Source organism: Pimephales promelas, chromosome 24, assembly GCF_988280905.1.
Source record: "Pimephales promelas chromosome 24, fPimPro1.hap1.1, whole genome shotgun sequence".
Lineage (NCBI taxonomy): Eukaryota > Metazoa > Chordata > Actinopteri > Cypriniformes > Leuciscidae > Pimephales > Pimephales promelas.
Window position 1 is genome coordinate 23,273,496 of NC_142792.1, and position 19,142 is coordinate 23,292,637.

Below are 19,142 nucleotides of genomic sequence, written 5' to 3' on the forward strand. Positions count from 1 at the left end.
GGTCTTCCACGTGACAGGCGGAGATACTGTCCACTATACTAACGAGGAGTTGCAGAGACAGGTAGTCGCCCACCATCAGCCCGACTGCAACTCACTGCAAACAGCCTTCCCATTTCCAGGAACGGCCTCATGCGTCATTTTAGGTCATCGCTTCACAGAAGCCAGTGAAGCCAAACAAATCATCTAATACCATTTAAATATGAAGTGCTTAATTTAAATATGAACACACAATTTGTTGCAAGCATTCTTGTTGACCGCACAATTAGTGTGTGCATTCTTGCTGACCGCACATCTAGTCTATCTCCAACTGCCATGCGTTGGTGGTATAGTGGTGAGCATAGCTGCCTTCCAAGCAGTTGACCCGGGTTCGATTCCCGGCCAACGCAAATCCTTTTGCCCCTGGCTAACTCCTCCTTTAACTCGTGGCTGGAGCAAAACTTTTTTATGGGTCTTTGGGCAGCAATAAAGGGCTAGGTCTCCCCGTCGGGGAATCGAACCCCGGTCTTCCGCGTGACAGGCGGAGATACTGTCCACTATACTAACGAGGAGTTGCAGAGACAGGTAGTCGCCCACCATCAGCCCGACTGCAGCTCGCTGCAAACAGCCTTCCCATTTCCAGGAACGGCCTCATAAGTCATTTTAGGTCATTGCTTCACAGAAGCCAGTGAAGCCAAACAAATCATCTAATACCATTTAAATATGAAGTGCTTAATTTAAATATGAACACACAATGTGTTGCAATCATTCTTGTTGACCGCACAATTAGTGTGTGAGCATTCTTGCTGACCGCACATCTAGTCTATCTCCAACTGCCTGCGTTGGTGGTATAGTGGTGAGCATAGCTGCCTTCCAAGCAATTGACCCGGGTTCGATTCCCGACCAACGCAATAACCTTTTGCCCCTGGCCAACTCCTCCTTTAACTCGTGGCTCGAGCAAAAGTTTTTTATGGGTCTTTGGGCAGCAATAAAGGGCTAGGTCTCCCCGTCGGGGAATCGAACCCCGGTCTTCCGCGTGACAGGCGGAGATACTGTCCACTATACTAACGAGGAGTTGCAGAGACAGGTAGTCACCCACCATCAGCCCGACTGCAGCTCGCTGCAAACAGCCTTCCCATTTCCAGGAACGGCCTCATAAGTCATTTTAGGTCATCGCTTCACAGAAGCCAGTGAAGCCAAACAAATCATCTAATACCATTTAAATATGAAGTGCTTAATTTAAATATGAACACACAATGTGTTGCAATCATTCTTGTTGACCGCACAATTAGTGTGTGAGCATTCTTGCTGACCGCACATCTAGTCTATCTCCAACTGCCTGCGTTGGTGGTATAGTGGTGAGCATAGCTGCCTTCCAAGCAGTTGACCCGGGTTCGATTCCCGGCCAACGCAAATCCTTTTGCCCCTGGCCAACTCCTCCTTTAACTCGTGGCTGGAGCAAAACTTTTTTATGGGTCTTTGGGCAGCAATAAAGGGCTAGGTCTCCCCGTCGGGGAATCGAACCCCGGTCTTCCGCGTGACAGGCGGAGATACTGTCCACTATACTAACGAGGAGTTGCAGAGACAGGTAGTCGCCCACCATCAGCCCGACTGCAGCTCGCTGCAAACAGCCTTCCCATTTCCAGGAACGGCCTCATGCGTCATTTTAGGTCATCGCTTCACAGAAGCCAGTGAAGCCAAACAAATCATCTAATACCATTTAAATATGAAGTGTTTAATTTAAATATGAAGAAATTAGAGCTTGCTTTTTTAATAAAGAGCCTGGTAGGTCAGGTCAAAAAGCTCATGCGTTTTTTTTTTCACTGGCGTGCCCAAACAAAGAGAGTTTTTGATCCACTGCACCTACCAGCTGCTAATGTGTTGCGAGCATTCTTGCTGACCGCACAAACTGGCATCCAGTCTGTCTCCAACCCCCTGCGTTGGTGGTATAGTGGTGAGCATAGCTGCCTTCCAAGCAGTTGACCCGGGTTCGATTCCCGGCCAACGCAAATCCTTTTGCCCCTGGCTAACTCCTCCTTTAACTCGTGGCTGTAGCAAAACTTTTTTATGGGTCTTTGGGCAGCAATAAAGGGCTAGGTCTCCCCGTCGGAGAATCGAACCCCGGTCTTCCGCGTGACAGGCGGAGATACTGTCCACTATACTAACGAGGAGTTGCAGAGACAGGTAGTCGCCCACCATCAGCCCGACTGCAACTCACTGCAAACAGCCTTCCCATTTCCAGGAACGGCCTCATGCGTCATTTTAGGTCATCGCTTCACAGAAGCCAGTGAAGCCAAACAAATCATCTAATACCATTTAAATATGAAGTGCTTAATTTAAATATGAACACACAATTTGTTGCAAGCATTCTTGTTGACCGCACAATTAGTGTGTGCATTCTTGCTGACCGCACATCTAGTCTATCTCCAACTGCCATGCGTTGGTGGTATAGTGGTGAGCATAGCTGCCTTCCAAGCAGTTGACCCGGGTTCGATTCCCGGCCAACGCAAATCCTTTTGCCCCTGGCTAACTCCTCCTTTAACTCGTGGCTGGAGCAAAACTTTTTTATGGGTCTTTGGGCAGCAATAAAGGGCTAGGTCTCCCCGTCGGGGAATCGAACCCCGGTCTTCCGCGTGACAGGCGGAGATACTGTCCACTATACTAACGAGGAGTTGCAGAGACAGGTAGTCGCCCACCATCAGCCCGACTGCAGCTCGCTGCAAACAGCCTTCCCATTTCCAGGAACGGCCTCATAAGTCATTTTAGGTCATTGCTTCACAGAATCCAGTGAAGCCAAACAAATCATCTAATACCATTTAAATATGAAGTGCTTAATTTAAATATGAACACACAATGTGTTGCAATCATTCTTGTTGACCGCACAATTAGTGTGTGAGCATTCTTGCTGACCGCACATCTAGTCTATCTCCAACTGCCTGCGTTGGTGGTATAGTGGTGAGCATAGCTGCCTTCCAAGCAGTTGACCCGGGTTCGATTCCCGACCAACGCAAAAACCTTTTGCCCCTGGCCAACTCCTCCTTTAACTCGTGGCTCGAGCAAAAGTTTTTTATGGGTCTTTGGGCAGCAATAAAGGGCTAGGTCTCCCCGTCGGGGAATCGAACCCCGGTCTTCCGCGTGACAGGCGGAGATACTGTCCACTATACTAACGAGGAGTTGCAGAGACAGGTAGTCGCCCACCATCAGCCCGACTGCAGCTCGCTGCAAACAGCCTTCCCATTTCCAGGAACGGCCTCATAAGTCATTTTAGGTCATTGCTTCACAGAAGCCAGTGAAGCCAAACAAATCATCTAATACCATTTAAATATGAAGTGCTTAATTTAAATATGAACACACAATGTGTTGCAATCATTCTTGTTGACCGCACAATTAGTGTGTGAGCATTCTTGCTGACCGCACATCTAGTCTATCTCCAACTGCCTGCGTTGGTGGTATAGTGGTGAGCATAGCTGCCTTCCAAGCAGTTGACCCGGGTTCGATTTCCGACCAACGCAAAAACCTTTTGCCCCTGGCCAACTCCTCCTTTAACTCGTGGCTCGAGCAAAAGTTTTTTATGGGTCTTTGGGCAGCAATAAAGGGCTAGGTCTCCCCGTCAGGGAATCGAACCCCGGTCTTCCGCGTGATAGGCGGAGATACTGTCCACTATACTAACGAGGAGTTGCAGAGACAGGTAGTCGCCCACCATCAGCCCGACTGCAGCTCGCTGCAAACAGCCTTCCCATTTCCAGGAACGGCCTTATGCGTCATTTTAGGTCATCGCTTCACAGAAGCCAGTGAAGCCAAACAAATCATCTAATACCATTTAAATATGAAGTGCTTTATTTAAATATGAACACACAATTTGTTGCAAGCATTCTTGTTGACCGCACAATTAGTGTGTGCATTCTTGCTGACCGCACATCTAGTCTATCTCCAACTGCCATGCGTTGGTGGTATAGTGGTGAGCATAGCTGCCTTCCAAGCAGTTGACCCGGGTTCGATTCCCGGCCAACGCAAATCCTTTTGCCCCTGGCTAACTCCTCCTTTAACTCGTGGCTGGAGCAAAACTTTTTTATGGGTCTTTGGGCAGCAATAAAGGGCTAGGTCTCCCCGTCGGGGAATCGAACCCCGGTCTTCCGCGTGACAGGCGGAGATACTGTCCACTATACTAACGAGGAGTTGCAGAGACAGGTAGTCGCCCACCATCAGCCCGACTGCAGCTCGCTGCAAACAGCCTTCCCATTTCCAGGAACGGCCTCATGCGTCATTTTAGGTCATCGCTTCACAGAAGCCAGTGAAGCCAAACAAATCATCTAATACCATTTAAATATGAAGTGCTTAATTTAAATATGAACACACAATTTGTTGCAAGCATTCTTGTTGACCGCACAATTAGTGTGTGAGCATTCTTGCTGACCGCACATCTAGTCTATCTCCAACTGCCTGCGTTGGTGGTATAGTGGTGAGCATAGCTGCCTTCCAAGCAGTTGACCCGGGTTCGATTCCCGACCAACGCAAAAACCTTTTGCCCCTGGCCAACTCCTCCTTTAACTCGTGGCTCGAGCAAAAGTTTTTTATGGGTCTTTGGGCAGCAATAAAGGGCTAGGTCTCCCCGTCGGGGAATCGAACCCCGGTCTTCCGCGTGACAGGCGGAGATACTGTCTACTATACTAACGAGGAGTTGCAGAGACAGGTAGTCGCCCACCATCAGCCCGACTGCAGCTCGCTGCAAACAGCCTTCCCATTTCCAGGAACGGCCTCATGCGTCATTTTAGGTCATCGCTTCACAGAAGCCAGTGAAGCCAAACAAATCATCTAATACCATTTAAATATGAAGTGCTTAATTTAAATATGAACACACAATTTGTTGCAAGCATTCTTGTTGACCGCACAATTAGTGTGTGAGCATTCTTGCTGACCGCACATCTAGTCTATCTCCACTATACTAACGAGGAGTTGCAGAGTCAGGTAGTCGCCCACCATCAGCCCGACTGCAGCTCGCTGCAAACAGCCTTCCCATTTCCAGGAACGGCCTCATGCTTCATTTTAGGTCATCGCTTCACAGAAGCCAGTGAAGCCAAACAAATCATCTAATACCATTTAAATATGAAGTGTTTAGTTTAAATATGAAGAAATTAGAGCTTGCTTTTTTAATAAAGAGCCTGGTAGGTCAGGTCAAAAAGCTCATGCGTTTTTTTTTTTTCACTGGCGTGCCCAAACAAAGAGAGTTTTGGATCCACTGCCGGACCCAAACAAAGAGAGTTTTTGATCCACTAGACCTACCAGCTGCTAATGTGTTGCGAGCATTCTTGCTGACCGCACAAACTGGCATCCAGTCTGTCTCCAACCGCCTGCGTTGGTGGTATAGTGGTGAGCATAGCTGCCTTCCAAGCAGTTGACCCGGGTTCGATTCCCGGCCAACGCAAATCCTTTTGCCCCTGGCCAACTCCTCCTTTAACTCGTGGCTGGAGCAAAACTTTTTTATGGGTCTTTGGGCAGCAATAAAGGGCTAGGTCTCCCCGTCGGGGAATCGAACCCCGGTCTTCCGCGTGACAGGCGGAGATACTGTCCACTATACTAACGAGGAGTTGCAGAGACAGGTAGTCGCCCACCATCAGCCCGACTGCAGCTCGCTGCAAACAGCCTTCCCATTTCCAGGAACGTCCTCATGCGTCATTTTAGGTCATCGCTTCACAGAAGCCAGTGAAGCCAAACAAATCATCTAATTCCATTTAAATATGAAGTGTTTAATTTAAATATGAAGAAATTAGAGCTTGCTTTTTTAATAAAGAGCCTGGTAGGTCAGGTCAAAAAGCTCATGCGTTTTTTTTTTTCACTGGCGTGCCCAAACAAAGAGAGTTTTGGATCCACTGCCGCACCCAAACAAAGAGAGTTTTTGATCCACTGCACCTACCAGCTGCTAATGTGTTGCGAGCATTCTTGCTGACCGCACAAACTGGCATCCAGTCTATTTCCAACCGCCTGCGTTGGTGGTATAGTGGTGAGCATAGCTGCCTTCCAAGCAGTTGACCCGGGTTCGATTCCCGGCCAACGCAAAGCCTTTTGCCCATGGCCAACTCCTCCTTTAACTCGTGGCTGGAGCAAAACTTTTTTATGGGTCTTTGGGCAGCAATAAAGGGCTAGGTCTCCCCGTCGGGGAATCGAACCCCGGTCTTCCGCGTGACAGGCGGAGATACTGTCCACTATACTAACGAGGAGTTGCAGAGACAGGTAGTCGCCCACCATCAGCCCGACTGCAGCTCGCTGCAAACAGCCTTCCCATTTCCAGGAACGGCCTCATGCGTCATTTTAGGTCATCGCTTCACAGAAGCCAGTGAAGCCAAACAAATCATCTAATACCATTTAAATATGAAGTGCTTAATTTAAATATGAACACACAATTTGTTGCAAGCATTCTTGTTGACCGCACAATTAGTGTGTGAGCATTCTTGCTGACCGCACATCTAGTCTATCTCCAACTGCCTGCGTTGGTGGTATAGTGGTGAGCATAGCTGCCTTCCAAGCAGTTGACCCGGGTTCGATTCCCGACCAACGCAAAAACCTTTTGCCCCTGGCCAACTCCTCCTTTAACTCGTGGCTCGATCAAAAATTTTTTATGGGTCTTTGGGCAGCAATAAAGGGCTAGGTCTCCCCGTCGGGGAATCGAACCCCGGTCTTCCGCGTGACAGGCGGAGATACTGTCCACTATACTAACGAGGAGTTGCAGAGACAGGTAGTCGCCCACCATCAGCCCGACTGCAGCTCGCTGCAAACAGCCTTCCCATTTCCAGGAACGGCCTCATGCGTCATTTTAGGTCATCGCTTCACAGAAGCCAGTGAAGCCAAACAAATCATCTAATACCATTTAAATATGAAGTGCTTAATTTAAATATGACAAACAATTTGTTGCAAGCATTCTTGTTGACCGCACAATTAGTGTGTGCATTCTTGCTGACCGCACATCTAGTCTATCTCCAACTGCCTGCGTTGGTGGTATAGTGGTGAGCATAGCTGCCTTCCAAGCAGTTGACCCGGGTTCGATTCCTGGCCAACGCAAATCCTTTTGCCCCTGGCTAACTCCTCCTTTAACTCGTGGCTGGAGCAAAAGTTTTTTATGGGTCTTTGGGCAGAAATAAAGGGCTAGGTCTCCCCGTCGGGGAATCGAACCCCGGTCTTCCGCGTGACAGGCAGAGATACTGTCCACTATACTAACGAGGAGTTGCAGAGACAGGTAGTCGCCCACCATCAGCCCGACTGCAGCTCGCTGCAAACAGCCTTCCCATTTCCAGGAACGGCCTCATGCGTCATTTTAGGTCATCGCTTCACAGAAGCCAGTGAAGCCAAACAAATCATCTAATACCATTTAAATATGAAGTGCTTAATTTAAATATGAACACACAATTTGTTGCAAGCATTCTTGTTGACCGCACAATTAGTGTGTGAGCATTCTTGCTGACCGCACATCTAGTCTATCTCCACTATACTAACGAGGAGTTGCAGAGACAGGTAGTCGCCCACCATCAGCCCGACTGCAGCTCGCTGCAAACAGCCTTCCCATTTCCAGGAACGGCCTCATGCTTCATTTTAGGTCATCGCTTCACAGAAGCCAGTGAAGCCAAACAAATCATCTAATACCATTTAAATATGAAGTGTTTAGTTTAAATATGAAGAAATTAGAGCTTGCTTTTTTAATAAAGAGCCTGGTAGGTCAGGTCAAAAAGCTCATGCGTTTTTTTTTTTCACTGGCGTGCCCAAACAAAGAGAGTTTTGGATCCACTGCCGGACCCAAACAAAGAGAGTTTTTGATCCACTAGACCTACCAGCTGCTAATGTGTTGCGAGCATTCTTGCTGACCGCACAAACTGGCATCCAGTCTGTCTCCAACCGCCTGCGTTGGTGGTATAGTGGTGAGCATAGCTGCCTTCCAAGCAGTTGACCCGGGTTCGATTCCCGGCCAACGCAAATCCTTTTGCCCCTGGCCAACTCCTCCTTTAACTCGTGGCTGGAGCAAAACTTTTTTATGGGTCTTTGGGCAGCAATAAAGGGCTAGGTCTCCCCGTCGGGGAATCGAACCCCGGTCTTCCGCGTGACAGGCGGAGATACTGTCCACTATACTAATGAGGAGTTGCAGAGACAGGTAGTCGCCCACCATCAGCCCGACTGCAGCTCGCTGCAAACAGCCTTCCCATTTCCAGGAACGGCCTCATGCGTCATTTTAGGTCATCGCTTCACAGAAGCCAGTGAAGCCAAACAAATCATCTAATACCATTTAAATATGAAGTGTTTAATTTATAATGAAGAAATTAGAGCTTGCTTTTTTAATAAAGAGCCTGGTAGGTCAGGTCAAAAAGCTCATGCGTTTTTTTTTTTCACTGGCGTGCCCAAACAAAGAGAGTTTTGGATCCACTGCCGGACCCAAACAAAGAGAGTTTTTGATCCACTGCACCTACCAGCTGCTAATGTGTTGCGAGCATTCTTGCTGACCGCACAAACTGGCATCCAGTCTATTTCCAACCGCCTGCGTTGGTGGTATAGTGGTGAGCATAGCTGCCTTCCAAGCAGTTGACCCGGGTTCGATTCCCGGCCAACGCAAAGCCTTTTGCCCATGGCCAACTTCTCCTTTAACTCGTGGCTGGAGCAAAACTTTTTTATGGGTCTTTGGGCAGCAATAAAGGGCTAGGTCTCCCCGTCGGGGAATCGAACCCCGGTCTTCCACGTGACAGGCGGAGATACTGTCCACTATACTAACGAGGAGTTGCAGAGACAGGTAGTCGCCCACCATCAGCCCGACTGCAGCTCGCTGCAAACAGCCTTCCCATTTCCAGGAACGGCCTCATGCGTCATTTTAGGTCATCGCTTCACAGAAGCCAGTGAAGCCAAACAAATCATCTAATACCATTTAAATATGAAGTGCTTAATTTAAATATGAACACACAATTTGTTGCAAGCATTCTTGTTGACCGCACAATTAGTGTGTGAGCATTCTTGCTGACCGCACATCTAGTCTATCTCCAACTGCCTGCGTTGGTGGTATAGTGGTGAGCATAGCTGCCTTCCAAGCAGTTGACCCGGGTTCGATTCCCGACCAACGCAAAAACCTTTTGCCCCTGGCCAACTCCTCCTTTAACTCGTGGCTCGAGCAAAAGTTTTTTATGGGTCTTTGGGCAGCAATAAAGGGCTAGGTCTCCCCGTCGGGGAATCGAACCCCGGTCTTCCGCGTGACAGGCGGAGATACTGTCTACTATACTAACGAGGAGTTGCAGAGACAGGTAGTCGCCCACCATCAGCCCGACTGCAGCTCGCTGCAAACAGCCTTCCCATTTCCAGGAACGGCCTCATGCGTCATTTTAGGTCATCGCTTCACAGAAGCCAGTGAAGCCAAACAAATCATCTAATACCATTTAAATATGAAGTGCTTAATTTAAATATGAACACACAATTTGTTGCAAGCATTCTTGTTGACCGCACAATTAGTGTGTGAGCATTCTTGCTGACCGCACATCTAGTCTATCTCCACTATACTAACGAGGAGTTGCAGAGTCAGGTAGTCGCCCACCATCAGCCCGACTGCAGCTCGCTGCAAACAGCCTTCCCATTTCCAGGAACGGCCTCATGCTTCATTTTAGGTCATCGCTTCACAGAAGCCAGTGAAGCCAAACAAATCATCTAATACCATTTAAATATGAAGTGTTTAGTTTAAATATGAAGAAATTAGAGCTTGCTTTTTTAATAAAGAGCCTGGTAGGTCAGGTCAAAAAGCTCATGCGTTTTTTTTTTTCACTGGCGTGCCCAAACAAAGAGAGTTTTGGATCCACTGCCGGACCCAAACAAAGAGAGTTTTTGATCCACTAGACCTACCAGCTGCTAATGTGTTGCGAGCATTCTTGCTGACCGCACAAACTGGCATCCAGTCTGTCTCCAACCGCCTGCGTTGGTGGTATAGTGGTGAGCATAGCTGCCTTCCAAGCAGTTGACCCGGGTTCGATTCCCGGCCAACGCAAATCCTTTTGCCCCTGGCCAACTCCTCCTTTAACTCGTGGCTGGAGCAAAACTTTTTTATGGGTCTTTGGGCAGCAATAAAGGGCTAGGTCTCCCCGTCGGGGAATCGAACCCCGGTCTTCCGCGTGACAGGCGGAGATACTGTCCACTATACTAACGAGGAGTTGCAGAGACAGGTAGTCGCCCACCATCAGCCCGACTGCAGCTCGCTGCAAACAGCCTTCCCATTTCCAGGAACGGCCTCATGCGTCATTTTAGGTCATCGCTTCACAGAAGCCAGTGAAGCCAAACAAATCATCTAATACCATTTAAATATGAAGTGTTTAATTTAAATATGAAGAAATTAGAGCTTGCTTTTTTAATAAAGAGCCTGGTAGGTCAGGTCAAAAAGCTCATGCGTTTTTTTTTTCACTCGCGTGCCCAAACAAAGAGAGTTTTGGATCCACTGCCGGACCCAAACAAAGAGAGTTTTTGATCCACTGCACCTACCAGCTGCTAATGTGTTGCGAGCATTCTTGCTGACCGCACAAACTGGCATCCAGTCTGTCTCCAACCGCCTGCGTTGGTGGTATAGTGGTGAGCATAGCTGCCTTCCAAGCAGTTGACCCGGGTTCGATTCCCGGCCAACGCAAATCCTTTTGCCCCTGGCTAACTCCTCCTTTAACTCGTGGCTGGAGCAAAACTTTTTTATGGGTCTTTGGGCAGCAATAAATGGCTAGGTCTCCCCATCGGGGAATCGAACCCCGGTCTTCCGCGTGACAGGCGGAGATACTGTCCACTATACTAACGAGGAGTTGCAGAGACAGGTAGTCGCCCACCATCAGCCCGACTGCAGCTCGCTGCAAACAGCCTTCCCATTTCCAGGAACGGCCTCATGCGTCATTTTAGGTCATCGCTTCACAGAAGCCAGTGAAGCCAAACAAATCATCTAATACCATTTAAATATGAAGTGCTTAATTTAAATATGAACACACAATTTGTTGCAAGCATTCTTGTTGACCGCACAATTAGTGTGTGAGCATTCTTGCTGACCGCACATCTAGTCTATCTCCACTATACTAACGAGGAGTTGCAGAGACAGGTAGTCGCCCACCATCAGCCCGACTGCAGCTCGCTGCAAACAGCCTTCCCATTTCCAGGAACGGCCTCATGCTTCATTTTAGGTCATCGCTTCACAGAAGCCAGTGAAGCCAAACAAATCATCTAATACCATTTAAATATGAAGTGTTTAGTTTAAATATGAAGAAATTAGAGCTTGCTTTTTTAATAAAGAGCCTGGTAGGTCAGGTCAAAAAGCTCATGCGTTTTTTTTTTTCACTGGCGTGCCCAAACAAAGAGAGTTTTGGATCCACTGCCGGACCCAAACAAAGAGAGTTTTTGATCCACTAGACCTACCAGCTGCTAATGTGTTGCGAGCATTCTTGCTGACCGCACAAACTGGCATCCAGTCTGTCTCCAACCGCCTGCGTTGGTGGTATAGTGGTGAGCATAGCTGCCTTCCAAGCAGTTGACCCGGGTTCGATTCCCGGCCAACGCAAATCCTTTTGCCCCTGGCCAACTCCTCCTTTAACTCGTGGCTGGAGCAAAACTTTTTTATGGGTCTTTGGGCAGCAATAAAGGGCTAGGTCTCCCCGTCGGGGAATCGAACCCCGGTCTTCCGCGTGACAGGCGGAGATACTGTCCACTATACTAATGAGGAGTTGCAGAGACAGGTAGTCGCCCACCATCAGCCCGACTGCAGCTCGCTGCAAACAGCCTTCCCATTTCCAGGAACGGCCTCATGCGTCATTTTAGGTCATCGCTTCACAGAAGCCAGTGAAGCCAAACAAATCATCTAATACCATTTAAATATGAAGTGTTTAATTTATAATGAAGAAATTAGAGCTTGCTTTTTTAATAAAGAGCCTGGTAGGTCAGGTCAAAAAGCTCATGCGTTTTTTTTTTCACTGGCGTGCCCAAACAAAGAGAGTTTTGGATCCACTGCCGGACCCAAACAAAGAGAGTTTTTGATCCACTGCACCTACCAGCTGCTAATGTGTTGCGAGCATTCTTGCTGACCGCACAAACTGGCATCCAGTCTATTTCCAACCGCCTGCGTTGGTGGTATAGTGGTGAGCATAGCTGCCTTCCAAGCAGTTGACCCGGGTTCGATTCCCGGCCAACGCAAAGCCTTTTGCCCATGGCCAACTTCTCCTTTAACTCGTGGCTGGAGCAAAACTTTTTTATGGGTCTTTGGGCAGCAATAAAGGGCTAGGTCTCCCCGTCGGGGAATCGAACCCCGGTCTTCCGCGTGACAGGCGGAGATACTGTCCACTATACTAACGAGGAGTTGCAGAGACAGGTAGTCGCCCACCATCAGCCCGACTGCAGCTCGCTGCAAACAGCCTTCCCATTTCCAGGAACGGCCTCATGCGTCATTTTAGGTCATCGCTTCACAGAAGCCAGTGAAGCCAAACAAATCATCTAATACCATTTAAATATGAAGTGCTTAATTTAAATATGAACACACAATTTGTTGCAAGCATTCTTGTTGACCGCACAATTAGTGTGTGAGCATTCTTGCTGACCGCACATCTAGTCTATCTCCAACTGCCTGCGTTGGTGGTATAGTGGTGAGCATAGCTGCCTTCCAAGCAGTTGACCCGGGTTCGATTCCCGACCAACGCAAAAACCTTTTGCCCCTGGCCAACTCCTCCTTTAACTCGTGGCTCGAGCAAAAGTTTTTTATGGGTCTTTGGGCAGCAATAAAGGGCTAGGTCTCCCCGTCGGGGAATCGAACCCCGGTCTTCCGCGTGACAGGCGGAGATACTGTCTACTATACTAACGAGGAGTTGCAGAGACAGGTAGTCGCCCACCATCAGCCCGACTGCAGCTCGCTGCAAACAGCCTTCCCATTTCCAGGAACGGCCTCATGCGTCATTTTAGGTCATCGCTTCACAGAAGCCAGTGAAGCCAAACAAATCATCTAATACCATTTAAATATGAAGTGCTTAATTTAAATATGAACACACAATTTGTTGCAAGCATTCTTGTTGACCGCACAATTAGTGTGTGAGCATTCTTGCTGACCGCACATCTAGTCTATCTCCACTATACTAACGAGGAGTTGCAGAGTCAGGTAGTCGCCCACCATCAGCCCGACTGCAGCTCGCTGCAAACAGCCTTCCCATTTCCAGGAACGGCCTCATGCTTCATTTTAGGTCATCGCTTCACAGAAGCCAGTGAAGCCAAACAAATCATCTAATACCATTTAAATATGAAGTGTTTAGTTTAAATATGAAGAAATTAGAGCTTGCTTTTTTAATAAAGAGCCTGGTAGGTCAGGTCAAAAAGCTCATGCGTTTTTTTTTTTCACTGGCGTGCCCAAACAAAGAGAGTTTTGGATCCACTGCCGGACCCAAACAAAGAGAGTTTTTGATCCACTAGACCTACCAGCTGCTAATGTGTTGCGAGCATTCTTGCTGACCGCACAAACTGGCATCCAGTCTGTCTCCAACCGCCTGCGTTGGTGGTATAGTGGTGAGCATAGCTGCCTTCCAAGCAGTTGACCCGGGTTCGATTCCCGGCCAACGCAAATCCTTTTGCCCCTGGCCAACTCCTCCTTTAACTCGTGGCTGGAGCAAAACTTTTTTATGGGTCTTTGGGCAGCAATAAAGGGCTAGGTCTCCCCGTCGGGGAATCGAACCCCGGTCTTCCGCGTGACAGGCGGAGATACTGTCCACTATACTAACGAGGAGTTGCAGAGACAGGTAGTCGCCCACCATCAGCCCGACTGCAGCTCGCTGCAAACAGCCTTCCCATTTCCAGGAACGGCCTCATGCGTCATTTTAGGTCATCGCTTCACAGAAGCCAGTGAAGCCAAACAAATCATCTAATACCATTTAAATATGAAGTGTTTAATTTAAATATGAAGAAATTAGAGCTTGCTTTTTTAATAAAGAGCCTGGTAGGTCAGGTCAAAAAGCTCATGCGTTTTTTTTTTCACTCGCGTGCCCAAACAAAGAGAGTTTTGGATCCACTGCCGGACCCAAACAAAGAGAGTTTTTGATCCACTGCACCTACCAGCTGCTAATGTGTTGCGAGCATTCTTGCTGACCGCACAAACTGGCATCCAGTCTGTCTCCAACCGCCTGCGTTGGTGGTATAGTGGTGAGCATAGCTGCCTTCCAAGCAGTTGACCCGGGTTCGATTCCCGGCCAACGCAAATCCTTTTGCCCCTGGCTAACTCCTCCTTTAACTCGTGGCTGGAGCAAAACTTTTTTATGGGTCTTTGGGCAGCAATAAATGGCTAGGTCTCCCCATCGGGGAATCGAACCCCGGTCTTCCGCGTGACAGGCGGAGATACTGTCCACTATACTAACGAGGAGTTGCAGAGACAGGTAGTCGCCCACCATCAGCCCGACTGCAGCTCGCTGCAAACAGCCTTCCCATTTCCAGGAACGGCCTCATGCGTCATTTTAGGTCATCGCTTCACAGAAGCCAGTGAAGCCAAACAAATCATCTAATACCATTTAAATATGAAGTGCTTAATTTAAATATGAACACACAATTTGTTGCAAGCATTCTTGTTGACCGCACAATTAGTGTGTGCATTCTTGCTGACCGCACATCTAGTCTATCTCCAACTGCCTGCGTTGGTGGTATATTGGTGAGCATAGCTGCCTTCCAAGCAGTTGACCCGGGTTCGATTCCTGGCCAACGCAAATCCTTTTGCCCCTGGCTAACTCCTCCTTTAACTCGTGGCTGGAGCAAAACTTTTTTATGGGTCTTTGGGCAGCAATAAAGGGCTAGGTCTCCACTATCTCCACTATACTAACGAGGAGTTGCAGAGACAGGTAGTCGCCCACCATCAGCCCGACCGCAGCTCGCTGCAAACAGCCTTCCCATTTCCAGGAACGGCCTCATGCTTCATTTTAGGTCATCGCTTCACAGAAGCCAGTGAAGCCAAACAAATCATCTAATACCATTTAAATATGAAGTGTTTAGTTTAAATATGAAGAAATTAGAGCTTGCTTTTTTAATAAAGAGCCTGGTAGGTCAGGTCAAAAAGCTCATGCGTTTTTTTTTTCACTGGCGTGCCCAAACAAAGAGAGTTTTGGATCCACTGCCGGACCCAAACAAAGAGAGTTTTTGATCCACTAGACCTACCAGCTGCTAATGTGTTGCGAGCATTCTTGCTGACCGCACAAACTGGCATCCAGTCTGTCTCCAACCGCCTGCGTTGGTGGTATAGTGGTGAGCATAGCTGCCTTCCAAGCAGTTGACCCGGGTTCGATTCCCGGCCAACGCAAATCCTTTTGCCCCTGGCTAACTCCTCCTTTAACTCGTGGCTGGAGCAAAACTTTTTTATGGGTCTTTGGGCAGCAATAAAGGGCTAGGTCTCTCCGTCGGGGAATCGAACCCCGGTCTTCCGCGTGACAGGCGGAGATACTGTCCACTATACTAACGAGGAGTTGCAGAGACAGGTAGTCGCCCACCATCAGCCCGACTGCAGCTCGCTGCAAACAGCCTTCCCATTTCCAGGAACGGCCTCATTAGTCATTTTAGGTCATCGCTTCACAGAAGCCAGTGAAGCCAAACAAATCATCTAATACCATTTAAATATGAAGTGCTTAATTTAAATATGAACACACAATTTGTTGCAAGCATTCTTGTTGACCGCACAATTAGTGTGTGCATTCTTGCTGACCGCACATCTAGTCTATCTCCAACTGCCTGCGTTGGTGGTATAGTGGTGAGAATAGCTGCCTTCCAAGCAGTTGACCCGGGTTCGATTCCCGGCCAACGCAAATCCTTTTGTCCCTGGCTAACTCCTCCTTTAACTCGTGGCTGGAGCAAAACTTTTTTATGGGTCTTTGGGCAGCAATAAAGGGCTAGATCTCCCCGTCGGGGAATCGAACCCCGGTCTCCCGCGTGACAGGCGGAGATACTGTCCACTATACTAACGAGGAGTTGCAGAGACAGGTAGTCGCCCACCATCAGCCCGACTGCAGCTCGCTGCAAACAGCCTTCCCATTTCCAGGAACGGCCTCATGCGTCATTTTAGGTCATCGCTTCACAGAAGCCAGTGAAGCCAAACAAATCATCTAATACCATTTAAATATGAAGTGCTTAATTTAAATATGAACACACAATTTGTTGCAAGCATTCTTGTTGACCGCACAATTAGTGTGTGCATTCTTGCTGACCGCACATCTAGTCTATCTCCAACTGCCTGCGTTGGTGGTATAGTGGTGAGCATAGCTGCCTTCCAAGCAGTTGACCCGGGTTCGATTCCCGGCCAACGCAAATCCTTTTGCCCCTGGCTAACTCCTCCTTTAACTCGTGGCTGGAGCAAAACTTTTTTATGGGTCTTTGGGCAGCAATAAAGGGCTAGATCTCCCCGTCGGGGAATCGAACCCCGGTCTCCCGCGTGACAGGCGGAGATACTGTCCACTATACTAACGAGGAGTTGCAGAGACAGGTAGTCGCCCACCATCAGCCCGACTGCAGCTCGCTGCAAACAGCCTTCCCATTTCCAGGAACGGCCTCATGCGTCATTTTAGGTCATCGCTTCACAGAAGCCAGTGAAGCCAAACAAATCATCTAATACCATTTAAATATGAAGTGCTTAATTTAAATATGAACACACAATTTGTTGCAAGCATTCTTGTTGACCGCACAATTAGTGTGTGCATTCTTGCTGACCGCACATCTAGTCTATCTCCAACTGCCTGCGTTGGTGGTATAGTGGTGAGCATAGCTGCCTTCCAAGCAGTTGACCCGGGTTCGATTCCCGGCCAACGCAAATCCTTTTGCCCCTGGCTAACTCCTCCTTTAACTCGTGGCTGGAGCAAAACTTTTTGCCCCTGGCTAACGCAAATCCTTTTGCCCCTGGCTAACTCCTCCTTTAACTCGTGGCTGGAGCAAAACTTTTTTATGGGTCTTTGGGCAGCAATAAAGGGCTAGGTCTCCCCGTCGGGGAATCGAACCCCGGTCTTCCGCGTGACAGGCGGAGATACTGTCCACTATACTAACGAGGAGTTGCAGAGACAGGTAGTCGCCCACCATCAGCCCGACTGCAGCTCGCTGCAAACAGCCTTCCCATTTCCAGGAACGGCCTCAGAATAGCTGCCTTCCAAGCAGTTGACCCGGGTTCGATTCCCGGCCAACGCAAATCCTTTTGTCCCTGGCTAACTCCTCCTTTAACTCGTGGCTGGAGCAAAACTTTTTTATGGGTCTTTGGGCAGCAATAAAGGGCTAGGTCTCCCCGTCGGGGAATCGGACCCCGGTCTTCCGGGTGACAGGCGGAGATACTGTCCACTATACTAACGAGGAGTTGCAGAAACAGGTAGTCGCCCACCATCAGCCCGACTGCAGCTCGCTGCAAACAGCCTTCCCATTTCCAGGAACGGCCTCATGCGTCATTTTAGGTCATCGCTTCACAGAAGCCAGTGAAGCCAAACAAATCATCTAATACCATTTAAATATGAAGTGCTTAATTTAAATATGAACACACAATTTGTTGCAAGCATTCTTGTTGACCGCACAATTAGTGCGTGAGCATTCTTGCTGACCGCACATCTAGTCTATCTCCACTATACTAACGAGGAGTTGCAGAGACAGGTAGTCGCCCACCATCAGCCCGACTGCAGCTCGCTGCAAACAGCCTTCCCATTTCCAGGAACGGCCTCATGCGTCATTTTAGGTCATCGCTTCACAGAAGCCAGTGAAGCCAAACAAATCATCTAATACCATTTAAATATGAAGTGTTTAATTTAAATATGAAGAAATTAGAGCTTGCTTTTTTAATAAAGAGCCTGGTAGGTCAGGTCAAAAAGCTCATGCGTTTTTTTTTTTTCACTGGCGTGCCCAAACAAAGAGAGTTTTGGATCCACTGCCGGACCCAAACAAAGAGAGTTTTTGATCCACTAGACCTACCAGCTGCTAATGTGTTGCGAGCATTCTTGCTGACCGCACAAACTGGCATCCAGTCTGTCTCCAACCGCCTGCGTTGGTGGTATAGTGGTGAGCATAGCTGCCTTCCAAGCAGTTGACCCGGGTTCGATTCCCGGCCAACGCAAATCCTTTTGCCCCTGGCTAACTCCTCCTTTAACTCGTGGCTGGAGCAAAACTTTTTTATGGGTCTTTGGGCAGCAATAAAGGGCTAGGTCTCCCCGTCGGGGAATCGAACCCCGGTCTTCCGCGTGACAGGCGGAGACACTGTCCACTATACTAACAAGGAGTTGCAAAGACAGGTAGTCGCCCACCATCAGCCCGACTGCAGCTCGCTGCAAACAGCCTTCCCATTTCCAGGAACGGCCTCATTAGTCATTTTAGGTCATCGCTTCACAGAAGCCAGTGAAGCCAAACAAATCATCTAATACCATTTAAATATGAAGTGCTTAATTTAAATATGAACACACAATTTGTTGCAAGCATTCTTGTTGACCGCACAATTAGTGTGTGCATTCTTGCTGACCGCACATCTAGTCTATCTCCAACTGCCTGCGTTGGTGGTATAGTGGTGAGAATAGCTGCCTTCCAAGCAGTTGACCCGGGTTCGATTCCCAGCCAACGCAAATCCTTTTGTCCCTGGCTAACTCCTCCTTTAACTCGTGGCTGGAGCAAAACTTTTTTATGGGTCTTTGGGCAGCAATAAAGGGCTAGATCTCCCCGTCGGGGAATCGAACCCCGGTCTCCCGCGTGACAGGCGGAGATACTGTCCACTATACTAACGAGGAGTTGCAGAGACAGGTAGTCGCCCACCATCAGCCCGACTGCAGCTCGCTGCAAACAGCCTTCCCATTTCCAGGAACGGCCTCATGCGTCATTTTAGGTCATCGCTTCACAGAAGCCAGTGAAGCCAAACAAATCATCTAATACCATTTAAATATGAAGTGCTTAATTTAAATATGAACACACAATTTGTTGCAAGCATTCTTGTTGACCGCACAATTAGTGTGTGCATTCTTGCTGACCGCACATCTAGTCTATCTCCAACTGCCTGCGTTGGTGGTATAGTGGTGAGCATAGCTGCCTTCCAAGCAGTTGACCCGGGTTCGATTCCCGGCCAACGCAAATCCTTTTGCCCCTGGCTAACTCCTCCTTTAACTCGTGGCTGGAGCAAAACTTTTTGCCCCTGGCTAACGCAAATCCTTTTGCCCCTGGCTAACTCCTCCTTTAACTCG

At 48.5% G+C, this 19,142-nt stretch overlaps 35 non-coding genes across 35 annotated transcripts; 21 read left to right on the forward strand and 14 right to left on the reverse strand.

Annotated features, from left to right (window-relative positions):
• The first annotated feature begins 314 nt into the window (after positions 1-314).
• On the forward strand, positions 315-386 carry trnag-ucc (transfer RNA glycine (anticodon UCC)). Its single transcript has one exon. It is a non-coding gene; the product is annotated as a tRNA-Gly (tRNA).
• A 90-nt stretch (positions 387-476) lies between these two features.
• trnad-guc (transfer RNA aspartic acid (anticodon GUC)) lies at positions 477-548 on the reverse strand. The gene has a single exon. It is a non-coding gene; the product is annotated as a tRNA-Asp (tRNA).
• Positions 549-978: 430 nt separating this feature from the next.
• On the reverse strand, positions 979-1,050 carry trnad-guc (transfer RNA aspartic acid (anticodon GUC)). The gene has a single exon. It is a non-coding gene; the product is annotated as a tRNA-Asp (tRNA).
• A 267-nt stretch (positions 1,051-1,317) lies between these two features.
• trnag-ucc (transfer RNA glycine (anticodon UCC)) lies at positions 1,318-1,389 on the forward strand. Its single transcript has one exon. It is a non-coding gene; the product is annotated as a tRNA-Gly (tRNA).
• A 90-nt stretch (positions 1,390-1,479) lies between these two features.
• trnad-guc (transfer RNA aspartic acid (anticodon GUC)) lies at positions 1,480-1,551 on the reverse strand. Its single transcript has one exon. It is a non-coding gene; the product is annotated as a tRNA-Asp (tRNA).
• Positions 1,552-1,913: 362 nt separating this feature from the next.
• Positions 1,914-1,985, forward strand: trnag-ucc (transfer RNA glycine (anticodon UCC)). The gene has a single exon. It is a non-coding gene; the product is annotated as a tRNA-Gly (tRNA).
• Positions 1,986-2,413: 428 nt separating this feature from the next.
• On the forward strand, positions 2,414-2,485 carry trnag-ucc (transfer RNA glycine (anticodon UCC)). Its single transcript has one exon. It is a non-coding gene; the product is annotated as a tRNA-Gly (tRNA).
• A 90-nt stretch (positions 2,486-2,575) lies between these two features.
• Positions 2,576-2,647, reverse strand: trnad-guc (transfer RNA aspartic acid (anticodon GUC)). The gene has a single exon. It is a non-coding gene; the product is annotated as a tRNA-Asp (tRNA).
• Positions 2,648-3,077: 430 nt separating this feature from the next.
• trnad-guc (transfer RNA aspartic acid (anticodon GUC)) lies at positions 3,078-3,149 on the reverse strand. Its single transcript has one exon. It is a non-coding gene; the product is annotated as a tRNA-Asp (tRNA).
• Positions 3,150-3,579: 430 nt separating this feature from the next.
• On the reverse strand, positions 3,580-3,651 carry trnad-auc (transfer RNA aspartic acid (anticodon AUC)). Its single transcript has one exon. It is a non-coding gene; the product is annotated as a tRNA-Asp (tRNA).
• Positions 3,652-3,917: 266 nt separating this feature from the next.
• On the forward strand, positions 3,918-3,989 carry trnag-ucc (transfer RNA glycine (anticodon UCC)). Its single transcript has one exon. It is a non-coding gene; the product is annotated as a tRNA-Gly (tRNA).
• A 90-nt stretch (positions 3,990-4,079) lies between these two features.
• Positions 4,080-4,151, reverse strand: trnad-guc (transfer RNA aspartic acid (anticodon GUC)). The gene has a single exon. It is a non-coding gene; the product is annotated as a tRNA-Asp (tRNA).
• Positions 4,152-5,326: 1,175 nt separating this feature from the next.
• trnag-ucc (transfer RNA glycine (anticodon UCC)) lies at positions 5,327-5,398 on the forward strand. Its single transcript has one exon. It is a non-coding gene; the product is annotated as a tRNA-Gly (tRNA).
• Positions 5,399-5,488: 90 nt separating this feature from the next.
• On the reverse strand, positions 5,489-5,560 carry trnad-guc (transfer RNA aspartic acid (anticodon GUC)). The gene has a single exon. It is a non-coding gene; the product is annotated as a tRNA-Asp (tRNA).
• A 397-nt stretch (positions 5,561-5,957) lies between these two features.
• On the forward strand, positions 5,958-6,029 carry trnag-ucc (transfer RNA glycine (anticodon UCC)). The gene has a single exon. It is a non-coding gene; the product is annotated as a tRNA-Gly (tRNA).
• Positions 6,030-6,119: 90 nt separating this feature from the next.
• Positions 6,120-6,191, reverse strand: trnad-guc (transfer RNA aspartic acid (anticodon GUC)). The gene has a single exon. It is a non-coding gene; the product is annotated as a tRNA-Asp (tRNA).
• A 430-nt stretch (positions 6,192-6,621) lies between these two features.
• Positions 6,622-6,693, reverse strand: trnad-guc (transfer RNA aspartic acid (anticodon GUC)). Its single transcript has one exon. It is a non-coding gene; the product is annotated as a tRNA-Asp (tRNA).
• A 1,170-nt stretch (positions 6,694-7,863) lies between these two features.
• trnag-ucc (transfer RNA glycine (anticodon UCC)) lies at positions 7,864-7,935 on the forward strand. The gene has a single exon. It is a non-coding gene; the product is annotated as a tRNA-Gly (tRNA).
• A 558-nt stretch (positions 7,936-8,493) lies between these two features.
• Positions 8,494-8,565, forward strand: trnag-ucc (transfer RNA glycine (anticodon UCC)). Its single transcript has one exon. It is a non-coding gene; the product is annotated as a tRNA-Gly (tRNA).
• A 1,336-nt stretch (positions 8,566-9,901) lies between these two features.
• trnag-ucc (transfer RNA glycine (anticodon UCC)) lies at positions 9,902-9,973 on the forward strand. The gene has a single exon. It is a non-coding gene; the product is annotated as a tRNA-Gly (tRNA).
• A 90-nt stretch (positions 9,974-10,063) lies between these two features.
• trnad-guc (transfer RNA aspartic acid (anticodon GUC)) lies at positions 10,064-10,135 on the reverse strand. The gene has a single exon. It is a non-coding gene; the product is annotated as a tRNA-Asp (tRNA).
• Positions 10,136-10,531: 396 nt separating this feature from the next.
• trnag-ucc (transfer RNA glycine (anticodon UCC)) lies at positions 10,532-10,603 on the forward strand. The gene has a single exon. It is a non-coding gene; the product is annotated as a tRNA-Gly (tRNA).
• Positions 10,604-11,437: 834 nt separating this feature from the next.
• Positions 11,438-11,509, forward strand: trnag-ucc (transfer RNA glycine (anticodon UCC)). The gene has a single exon. It is a non-coding gene; the product is annotated as a tRNA-Gly (tRNA).
• A 557-nt stretch (positions 11,510-12,066) lies between these two features.
• trnag-ucc (transfer RNA glycine (anticodon UCC)) lies at positions 12,067-12,138 on the forward strand. The gene has a single exon. It is a non-coding gene; the product is annotated as a tRNA-Gly (tRNA).
• Positions 12,139-12,228: 90 nt separating this feature from the next.
• On the reverse strand, positions 12,229-12,300 carry trnad-guc (transfer RNA aspartic acid (anticodon GUC)). Its single transcript has one exon. It is a non-coding gene; the product is annotated as a tRNA-Asp (tRNA).
• A 1,174-nt stretch (positions 12,301-13,474) lies between these two features.
• Positions 13,475-13,546, forward strand: trnag-ucc (transfer RNA glycine (anticodon UCC)). The gene has a single exon. It is a non-coding gene; the product is annotated as a tRNA-Gly (tRNA).
• Positions 13,547-13,636: 90 nt separating this feature from the next.
• On the reverse strand, positions 13,637-13,708 carry trnad-guc (transfer RNA aspartic acid (anticodon GUC)). Its single transcript has one exon. It is a non-coding gene; the product is annotated as a tRNA-Asp (tRNA).
• A 396-nt stretch (positions 13,709-14,104) lies between these two features.
• On the forward strand, positions 14,105-14,176 carry trnag-ucc (transfer RNA glycine (anticodon UCC)). The gene has a single exon. It is a non-coding gene; the product is annotated as a tRNA-Gly (tRNA).
• Positions 14,177-15,190: 1,014 nt separating this feature from the next.
• On the forward strand, positions 15,191-15,262 carry trnag-ucc (transfer RNA glycine (anticodon UCC)). Its single transcript has one exon. It is a non-coding gene; the product is annotated as a tRNA-Gly (tRNA).
• Positions 15,263-15,689: 427 nt separating this feature from the next.
• Positions 15,690-15,761, forward strand: trnag-ucc (transfer RNA glycine (anticodon UCC)). Its single transcript has one exon. It is a non-coding gene; the product is annotated as a tRNA-Gly (tRNA).
• A 427-nt stretch (positions 15,762-16,188) lies between these two features.
• trnag-ucc (transfer RNA glycine (anticodon UCC)) lies at positions 16,189-16,260 on the forward strand. The gene has a single exon. It is a non-coding gene; the product is annotated as a tRNA-Gly (tRNA).
• A 427-nt stretch (positions 16,261-16,687) lies between these two features.
• On the forward strand, positions 16,688-16,759 carry trnag-ucc (transfer RNA glycine (anticodon UCC)). Its single transcript has one exon. It is a non-coding gene; the product is annotated as a tRNA-Gly (tRNA).
• Positions 16,760-16,922: 163 nt separating this feature from the next.
• On the reverse strand, positions 16,923-16,994 carry trnad-guc (transfer RNA aspartic acid (anticodon GUC)). Its single transcript has one exon. It is a non-coding gene; the product is annotated as a tRNA-Asp (tRNA).
• A 968-nt stretch (positions 16,995-17,962) lies between these two features.
• trnag-ucc (transfer RNA glycine (anticodon UCC)) lies at positions 17,963-18,034 on the forward strand. Its single transcript has one exon. It is a non-coding gene; the product is annotated as a tRNA-Gly (tRNA).
• Positions 18,035-18,960: 926 nt separating this feature from the next.
• Positions 18,961-19,032, forward strand: trnag-ucc (transfer RNA glycine (anticodon UCC)). The gene has a single exon. It is a non-coding gene; the product is annotated as a tRNA-Gly (tRNA).
• Positions 19,033-19,142: the final 110 nt, after the last annotated feature.